This window comes from Wolffia australiana, chromosome 1 (assembly GCF_029677425.1).
Source record: "Wolffia australiana isolate 7733 chromosome 1, ASM2967742v1".
Classification (NCBI taxonomy): Eukaryota; Viridiplantae; Streptophyta; class Magnoliopsida; order Alismatales; family Araceae; genus Wolffia; species Wolffia australiana.
This window is the reverse complement of record NC_135835.1, coordinates 3,359,219-3,370,113: the sequence shown is the minus strand read 5'-3', so window position 1 is coordinate 3,370,113 and position 10,895 is coordinate 3,359,219.

The window sequence follows — 10,895 nt, the reverse complement described above, 5'->3', positions numbered from 1 at the left end:
CACATGGAGTCGTGTAATGCAGATAGCAGACTGACGTGGGAGGGTGGTCCAAAACTCTTATGCGTGGTCAATGCCATTACAATCATGGAAGTTACGGTCTGGTGGGGAACGACCAGTCAAGGCATTAGGCATTGTCGATGGAAGCGAGCGATCATCGTGGGACACCGTCAACACTATATGGTTGAACTTGGCAGTTGATACTAGTGGGGCACCAACAATCAAACGCCGGAACATGCCTCATTAGTGTCTGGTAGTCCCCAAGATCCTAGTCTTGTCACCAGAGCAAGGCCACAACCCTTGCTCGCAGATGTGGTCCTTTTGACCCCACGTACACAAGACAGAAGATCGGTGCCAAAACACATCACTTTGCAGTGTGAAGTTGGCATGAAGACATCACAGCGAGCAGCGCCTTGACCAGTACAACAGATCTGCATGCGCGTATGGCAAGATCGTAGCAGACAAGGCAGCGATACGACCAGGATAGTGGCAACTTGGCGGGTATCCTTCTTGATGCCGGACGTCGTCTCAACGGCGTCCGACCGTCACCGAGGGTAAGATCTCGGTGTCGTATCACTAACTAGTCGGTTCACGTCTGCGACGTCAACCGACAGATATGCGGAGAACAGGAATGTATATATGACGATAACGAGAATGATGGTCCTAATCTGGAACGTGCAATGCACCGACAAGCTATGAAGTGCCAACCCGGAGCGGGGACGGAGTCGCCAAGCAGGGTCGAACCAGCCTTCCAAGTCATCCGCGGTGGGTCGAGGGCGCGCACGCCGTCGAATGGGATAGCTCCCACTGGAGTGCTCGCACGCGTCGGGCGTCCCGACTCGTACCGGACAGGTAAGACGCTCGTCTTGTGTTCATCGTTCTCTCAACCTGTCTCACGCTCACCTATCTAACCCGAGCGCGGTGGAGGCAATACGAAAGAATACTGAAGGAAATAAATGACGTAAAGAAGCTAGGGTTGCAGGGTACCTTCGACGCGCGGCGTCGAGTGACTCAAATTGGAGAATCCACGGTAGGAGCCGGCGGTGCTGTTGTACGTCCGATCTCGAGAGCACTGGGCAGGGAGAGCCGGCGGGTGTAGCGCCAACGAGCAGTACCGGAAGGACGCTATACGACGGGCGCAACCGGAGAGGACAACGGGAGGGCCGGCGCTGGAGATCGGTCGAGGGACGGCTGGGGCGGATCCTGGCCGAGTAGGGAGACGTTCCTAGAACCACCTTGGTAGCTGGAAGGAGGGCGGGCCAGAACCGACCGTGGGGACCTAACGCAATCGTGGTGACTCGGGAGGGCTGGACGGCGGCCGGAGGGACTCGGAGCAGCCAAGGCTCACCAGAGCATAGAGTGGTGCCAGCCAACGGTGGCCGGGGAGGCCCAGAGTCCTCTAGGGCGGCCGAGCTGGCGGCGCGCGCGGCGGCGCGGCAACACGCGCGGGCGGCGCGGCGGCGCGGCAGCGCGCGCAGGCGGCGCGGCGGCACGCGGCGAGCTGGTACGGTGGCCGGTGGGGCTCGGAGCCGCGACGACTCACCAGGGCGTAGGGAGACAGCGGACGACGGTGGTCGGGAGACCCGGAGGCCTCTGGGGTGGCCGAGCTGGCGGCGCGCGCTGCGGCGCGGCAGCACGCGCAGGCTGCGCGCGGCGCGCAGCGACGGTGCAGCGGCGCGCCGCGGCGCAGCGGCGTGGGACTCGGCACCGGCTGCGGCGTGGGCCAACGCGGCGGCGGTCTGCAGGGCCACCCTCTTCTCCCTTCCCTTTCTCTCCTTCCTCCTCCTTCTCTTCCCCCTTCTTCTTCTTCTTCCTCCTTCTTCTTTCTTTTCTTCTTCCCCACGACCTGACGCTTGTTTCTTTCAACGTGAATTTCTCAATTAGGTCAAGCGTGAGGGGAAGCGCCCACCTCTTCCCCTTATATATGGGTGAAGATGGGCCCTTCCTTAAGTCCAAAAAAACAACAAAACAAAAACAAAAAAAGGAAAGGAAATAAGGAAGACAGGCTTGTCAGGCCCAACATAGAAAAGGGGGGGGGAAGAGTTCCTCATATGGGCCCTTCCCCCGCTACACGACAACACGATAAAAGCGAAAAGCTATAGAATAAAGTAACCGAAGGTGTCGGTGTGCTCCGGTGGTCGGCGTCCGCGTCATGCCGTATAACGGAATTCGGGATCCCGTGTTGCTGCGGCGGCTCGTCGTGGTGGCTGGATCCGTCTCGGTGGTGAGCTGGGTAGTGACGGCTCCTCGTGTGCTGGGTCGGTGACGTCCTGCTGCTCCTCTGCTGCTGGCTCGATGACGATCGGTGGCGACGCGCCATCACTTCTCCTTCACTACTCTTCCTCTCTTCCTCTCTTGCCCTCTTCCTCTTCCTCTCTTGGTGAGACCAAACTTTGAACGAGAAAATTCAAAATTAGATGGCCCTTAGTAAGGGCACTAATACCCTTACTAAGTGGGGGTTCTTATACATGATACCCCCCCCTTTTTGACATGTGTTTGATAACGTGAAATGGCACAGGAAAACACGACGGACACATGACAGACACAAAAATGACACAACAAACAGAAACATGAGAACACGAATAAACGACGAACTGAACGATCACGTACCGACAAAAATCAAAGCATGTGTTCCACCCGGAATACTTGAACCCGGGCGTCTTCACCATCGCCTTGGCGTACCGCTCAGGTTGGATGCAAACGACGAGGCTGTCGATGACAACGATGGTGGCTACGTAGGCGTCTACGGTGGAGCCGGCTGGCGCACTCCATCATTTTTCCTACAGTAGCTAATATGGTGTCCTATTGTTATACAATGGTCCCAATATGGCACTCAACGTTTTATGATGACTTTTCATCAAGTAATTTCTTTCTAGCCATTACTGATTAAAATATATGATGGAATGTGTTGTGACATGTTGATTTCTATGCATGCCCTGATGTAGCTTGGCCGAGTAAAGTTCCTAACCATCATTTGTAGTAATGAAGGCACCCAACATAGATATGATTGATCTGAAAGGCACTAGGCTAAAAAAGTGAAATTGTAAGGCTGGTAATCCTACCGAAATGGGAACTTTGGAACACTATGTTAATGAAGAGAAATAAGGTTTCTGTCGAAAAGATCTCATTGTGTATTGAGCTAGTTTCCAAGGTGAGGTGTTCTAATCAACCTGAAATCCTTCCTGTTTTCAATTCCCATCTAAAACCCAAACAGAGTAATTTCCTATGAAGAGATTAAGTTTTCTAAGTTTATAGATCAGATTAATCTTAGGCAACCTGTATGTAAATTTACCAATGATTGATATCTCAAAAAGTTTTAGACAATTCCTCAATTTCCTCATCCCATAATTTGACAATTTTCCAGCCCTCATGAATCAAATCCTATGTGTGGGGTATGGAATCGATAAACCTGGGGGATGCCATAAAAATTGGTAGTGATGCATCCTTATTTTATTGTGCCATTTCACTCAATGTTGGGTTCCATACTTATCAATGCTACTTTATAACGTATTGGTGATTGTGAAGGATGGGTTTGACCCTTTTGTGTTTGTCCATTTTATTGTTCATATCATATTTTTTGGATCTGTTTTTAATGTGGCCAGTGCTATCTTCTTGGCCAAAATTTTGTGGCATTTTGTTTTTTTATATATTCATTACCCAATGTCTACTCAGATTCTTAAACTTATAAGGTACACGATAGCAGCAGCCTTTTTCTATTCTTTTTCCAAGACCAATTCTGTGATGTTTATTTCTCTTTTGAGTTTTGTTTTGTGAAGATTCTTGGAAAGTTTGATATGAATGTTTTGGCTCGGTTGTGTTATCCTTCACAATGGGCCCTCCAATCTCAACTAATGAATTGTTAACCGTATATGCAGTGTCATCAATATTGACTATTATTTTGGCTCTTCAATTTTGTCCCTATCTTTTAAGACGTTAATGGTCAACTTTTTCCCTATTTCTATATATTGTACTTCAGAAGAATCTTCTACATCATCATTCTCTTTATACAGCAATTTCAGTATATTCAATTTTAAGCGTGTCTTTTGAAGAGGTAAGGGTTGTTGTCAACTAACTATTGAGCTCATGTGGAGTCGATACCCCACCTCTTTTTTCTTCATCCATACAGTAAACTCCTAGACCAATTTGGGTTTCTGTGAGAGTAATGTTAAATACCAAAGAGGTACAAGGTAGCGTTGGCCTGTATTTCTTACAAGGTAGCGTTGGTCCCAACGTGCAACCAAACTTTTTTGTAATCGTGCGGTGCATTGTGATTGTCACTTCGCATTTTGCACAGAATATTCACATACCACACCGCACATTGTACAGATCTCTGTGCAGTGCTAATGTGCGAATATTCTTTAGAACAAATGAGTCATTTGTTTTCTCCCCCCTCTTCTTCTCTCTCACTCTCTGCTGCTCTCCTTTGCTTTCCCACCCCTCTTCCTCTCTCTCTCTCTCTCTGTCATTTTCTCTCCCCTCTTCATGTTTCTCTCCCTCTCTGTCATTTTCTTCAGCTCTCCCTCCCCCCATCCCCTCGCTCTGTGTCATTTTCTTCTGCTCTCATTTGAAGAAGACACTCCCAAGTCCCAAGCCCAAGGTACTAACCAATATATCTTCTATCTTGATTCTTGCTCTCTCATTCTTTGTGTATTTATCCATCAATCTATCTATCTTGATTCTTCCTTGAGAACGCCTTTGCTAAATTTGACATTTCTGATTAGTGGGTTCTTCAGAATTAAGATATCTCATCTCTCTTGGTTTTTCAGATATCTCCTCTCCTCTCTCTTACTTATGTATCTCTCTTTCTCAATCTATCCATGTGTTGTTGGGCTCTTGAGGCCTAGATCTGGATGAAGAAATCAAAACTACATGCAGCAAAAGACTTTTGTGAAATCGTACGGCATTGATAAAACCATAAAATGAAGTATCTTTGGATGGATCACATCTGTGATTTCTTATATCGGGACCAAGACGAGTCAAGCTGCTCAAGTGTTCAGCCTCTAGACATATCCACCTGATCCTTAGCACATCTAATCTCCTCCTTTTCATTGATGAGCCCCGTTCAATCTCTTTCATTGTCCTTATGTTGTCCCAATCACATTGGGAGTGGAGAGGGATTGTGGGGAGAAGGGAGAAGAAGGGGAAGGCCCCTGAATAATTCTGGCCTGGGTGAATTTTGTTCAGGGCCTTCCCTTATTTATACTAAGTGGTTATTTTTCATAAAAACCCCCAAAACTTAAGCATATCTTCCGACATCCAAAAGATTAGTTGTATGTGACCCTATAGGCCCATGTATCAATCTAGTTAACGACTCCAGCGGCCCAATAACTTTTATTGGCCTTCCAAATTAATTAACTATATCAACATATATATTAATTAATGATGGATCAATTCGACCCAATCAATAGGTCGAGTCTCCAACACGTGGGGTTCCAAGCTACGCCTCGTGTTCTAGAACATACAAAAGAGTGTGTATCGACTCACTCATGGATCATGTTCATCATTGGTTAATGTGTATATATAGTCCCTCATCCACTTGACGCTCCTAGGATGACTTAGGGTATGGTCAATGTCAATCCCAATTAGTCATCTGAGTTAGTACTGATGCATTTAGAAATCATCGGAGAACTCTTCACCCTATATTTCATTGCCTTGGTCAAGGACTTTAACACATCGTCTTCCTCTAGCTGTCACCTCTTAAATCAAGGATGGACGATCCCATCTTGACCACTCAATCATCTTTGTGAACTTCTTGATGCACCTGACCTAAGACTATTTAGAATCCCATGATTAGCGACACGCAGGTCATAATCAAAGTGCAACTTTTTGTCCACAAGGCGTCTTTGATGTCTCAAGTCTAAGGACCACTTACACAACAGTGATGTGAATCAACCTGATTGACAATCTGGTATAATACCATTTAGGAATTTGTACGGGTCAATTCAGTGAACTCTTTTCACTAAAGAGAACCCACTATCAATCCTTAGTGTCTCCACACTAATGGCTACGGGAGCGGCCATACTCATCATATGAGTGAGGCTAGATAGTGTTATTATATCCAGATACTTGGACGTCCTTCACATGTATCCTTCAAATAGGAATGTTTAGAACACATGCTTAAAGACTAGTGATCTCTGCATTACGACCTCATCATAATTCACTAAGTTAGATCATGTATTCATGGACTTCATTATAAGCATCACACGTGCACTATGATGAATATGTTATATTAATGAACAGGGAACGAGATGTGGAATGTATGATTAGCTTGCCAGCCACATATATTTCCATCATGTGTACCCTCTCTTCTTTCTCAGTCTATCTATCTTTGTAATCTATCCATCTATCTATTGATCTCTCTATCAATCTATTGAATCTTTCTTAGATTAATTGTTCCCTCTCTCGTATCTCTATGTATCTCTCTCTTTTGTCTCTCTCCATCTATATATCTCTCTTAGTTCTTCAGATATCTCCTCTCCTCTCTCATACTTATGTATCTCTCTCTCAATCTCTCCGTTTATCCATGTGTCCCCTTTCTTCTTTCTCAGTCTATCTATCTCTGTAATCTATCCATCTATCTATCGATCTCTCTATCTATTTATATCTATCTCTTAGCTTAATTCTCCCCTCTCTCTTGATTTCTGATGATGCTCATAACTATCTCATAACTTCTATGATGATGATGATGATTATTGATGCCTTATGATGATGCTTATTAATGTGTTATGATGATGCCTTATGATAATGATGATGAAAAAAATTATGATGATGGTGGTTGATTCCCTAAGCTGAGGCTTATGATGATGCACTATGATGACGATTATAAAAATTATATTGATGATGATGATGTTGATGTTGCCTTATGATGATGCTTATAGATGGCGACGATAAAAATTATGAGGGTGGATAATGATGCCTAATGATAATGATCAATCATCATTTAATGATGTCTTATGATGATGCCTTATTATGATGATGATAAAAATTATGTTGATGATGCCTTATGACGATACTTTTTGATGATGATAAAAATTATGATGATGATGCCTTATGATGACGCCTTTTGATGATGATAAAAATTACGATGATGATTGAGGGTGCCTTATGATGATGATGGTGCCTTATGATGATGCTTATTGATTGTGATGATAAAAAATTATGAAGGTGGATAATGGTGCCTTATGATGATCCTGATGGTATTGTATGTATAGCTGATGAGGGTGATGACCACAATACTATCAACTTAAAACTTATTGTTCTCTTCTTGTTCACAATACTAAAAGCAAGTGGTATATATCATCAGTTTGATGATTATTAGTTGTGCATTCCAATTATGGTCTGTCTTGATTGTGCGGTGCACATTCTTGTGAATTATTTGATATTAATATTTATAATTATTAGCGGCAAGGCGACGGCTTTCGGTTGGTGGCGGCGCGACGATGGCGGCGGCGGTTTTTGGTGAACCCTAGGGTTTATTTTCTCTCTCTATTTTCGCAATGCCATTTTCATAAATATGACAAAAACTAAAAAAACACTTAAAAATCAGGAAAAATCACTAAAAACACAAGCAGCTGCCTCAGGTTGGCCGCGGGCTGTAGAGGCCTCAGGACAGCCACAGGGCGTGGCAATTTCTGGTCGCCCACAAGGCGCGTAGACCTCAAGTAGGCTGCAGAGCGCATCAGCCTCCAGTCGATTGCGGGGCGCGGCGGCCTCAGGTCGGCCGAGGGGAGCAGCGGCCTCGGGTGGGCGGCTGTGGGCGCTAACGGCGGCCGCAGGCAGAGAGCGTGCGGCCCTAGACGGCCGGTGGCAGCCTTGGGCGGCCCTAGGCGACCCCTGGTGGCCCTGGGCGACTACTGGCGGCACTAGGCGGCCTCAAGAGCAGCGGCCAGAAGTCATGCAAACGCGGCGATTTCCGACGATGGCAGCGACGGTTTTCAGCAAACTCTAGGGTTTTTCTCTCTCTATTTTCACAGCAGCATTTTCATAATATGACAAAAACTGAAAAAACACTAAAAAATAGGGAAAATCACTAAAAAATCACATTTTCTTCAATCGTTCTTCTCTTCTCTCTTCCTATGGGCGGGCCCCACCTTTTATATGGGCAAATATGGGACTTCCCCCTTAGAAATAAAGGGGAGAAGGCCCAATTAAAAGTAATTAGGCCCCCCTAATAGGAGAGAGAGAGAGAGAGACCCTAACACACCCACACATGCACTAACACATGTGCAAACGTGTAGGTTCGTACAACAGTCAAGACACGTGCGAATAAACAAAAACAAACACATATGCGGCCAACATACAAGGCCTACTAAACAAAGAAAATATAAGGAAAGATAACGTCAAACCTTTGTGGCCCATTAACGAGGATGGGTACTCTGAAGGGTGGGTCTCTAGCATGAGCCCTCGCTCGACAAACTGGTTCAACGGGGTCTTCGAAGCTGGATGGTCCCCCATCAATCTGTAGACTCTCCAAGTATTCTACATGTCTCTAATTCTATTGTTGTTTCTTTTGGGGATTTAACTTTCCGCCTGATTTCAGGGATCTGCGTTGATGTCATTTCACATTCTTCACGGTCACCCTAACGGCTATTGGGTTTTGTTGCTTCCTCTTTTTTTATTGAAAACATCGCCCTATTTGTTCAATTTCTCTCTTGTATGATACTTAAGTAATTATCTATACCAGAACCCTATATTAATTTTGCTTTTCTTGTTTTGTGTCTAGCACAGCGTCCAGGGGTATTTTTCCTTTGGCCTAATTTCAAATTGAGCATTTACTTAAGCTAATTAACCACAGCTACATCGTACAATGGAAATGCAAAAAAAACATATATATTATTTACAAACACTTAAACCACAGCTGGCCGAACATTGAAAACAAGACCATGAAAATGAGATCTTGATTGGACGTGAGTTCCTGAATTTGAACGTGAATAACTTTTGAGGAAGCCTTGGTGTTGTCTGTTCTTTGCTCTTGTTTAGGGAATGGCACGTCCAGGATGTGGCGCCCCAGACGTGACGGGACGAATGAAGATCCACGACGAATGATGATGTGACGAAAGTTTCATCACGTCACCATCATGTCACAGGTCTGAGGATTTCAGAAAAATCCATCACGTTCGCATCACCGTCATGGTTTGCGGCATCCCCGTCATGTCTCTGTCACCGAACAGCATCACTGTCATGTGTAATGGGAAAAAAAACCATGCAGAGGAGAGAAAATTGGAGGGACATATCTCCAATTATCTTTGGACGGCATAATTTTGCGCACGCCACTTAATGCATGAACTTTTCTGCAAAATGCCAAGAAATCGAGTTAGCAACACTGCGTGGCGAAATCTCAGCTGTCGAAAAGCTTATATCTAACAATTTTTAAGCTTTTTTGGACATTTTTAAAAATTTGTCATGGCCGTCATCTGTGACTGTCGTCTCGTCACGTCACTCATCCAAGACCCTCTGTCACCATCGCATCACCGTCATGCCCAGTTTATCATCCGCCACCATCACCATCACAAGCCCCTAATTTCGTCACCATCACCGTCACGTCATCTGTTATGTTGCCATCACCGTGACTTGTGACATGACGGATGACAGCTCCTGTTTCCTACTCTTGTTTGAATAGTGGCAAGCACTTCTTCCACATTCAGAGATAGTTCCCTCTGTCAGTCTTGAACCTTCACTGTTTATTACACGCAGACTCCCCTTTTTTTCTTGTATTTCTGCAATCTTCAACTCCCCTCAAGATCTTTATGGTTTCTCCTCGTCTTCAGTTATTCCTTTGAAGAAACAGCCTCCCACCAAAGACCTTCCACATTGTATACTCCCCTTTTCTCTATCTATGTCTATCTCTTCTGCAACCTTTAGTTTAGCCTGATCTCCTAGTGGTTTCCTCTGTCTTCATCCTCGCTCTGTCTCCACTCCGCCATTCTTCTATCTTTCTATCTGTATATTTGCCTTATTCCGGTGTTCACAACCAATAATCATTGATTGAAGAATTCTCCTCTGCAACCATTTCCAAGCATTGTTGAAATAGTTTGGAGCTTATCGTTGCATCACCATGCATATTTCCTGGAAGAACACGTCCATATCGAAGTTGGAGACAAATAAATCAAGATTATTCCAAGGGATATTATCTAGTTAGATAGAAATGGCTGGTTTGCAAATCTTATTGAACTACTTACAAGGTACCCATATGTACATCTATAAAGACTAGTTTATGGAAAATGTTGCCCACTACCACTAGAGCAGGAGCACGAAGCATACTGGGCGATCCAATGTTGCATACTTTCGTAGAAAAGGCAGGAAACAATTCTCTGAATAGAATGTTGAGTACACAAACTTACATGGAAAAAAATAAAACCTTTCGTTACTATCTTATAACGGGGGAAAACTTTCAATGTCAATGATGGGTTTTTTATATGAGTCACTTTGGGATGGTCCGTACGTCATCTTCAATGACACATTTTTATGAAATTAAGTGATCTTGTATCATAGTAGGCAGAATGCATTTCTTTTGGGGACTTGTATGAAAAAACCAGAGCCTTTCCTTACCATCTCATAAAGGGGGAAACTTTTCACTGCAGAATGTTGTGGTTTTTCTGTGTAAGTCACGTCATGATGGCCCCTACATCATCTTGAAACTCAAAAAGTGAACTTTGATGAGATATTTTGACCGTATTTACTTATTTTATCATAATAATAGGCTGAAGATTTTTCATTTGGGGACTTGTAATGTATTTTTGAGACTATTATATAAATACTAAAGATATACGTGAATATATGAGATGGAACTGCCCTCCAGATCAAAGGATGAATTTCATTTTTGTGTAGATTCATATAATCATTAAAGTATATCAGTTTTCAAGAAAGCAATATAAATGTTGGATGAAGTTTGTGGCATC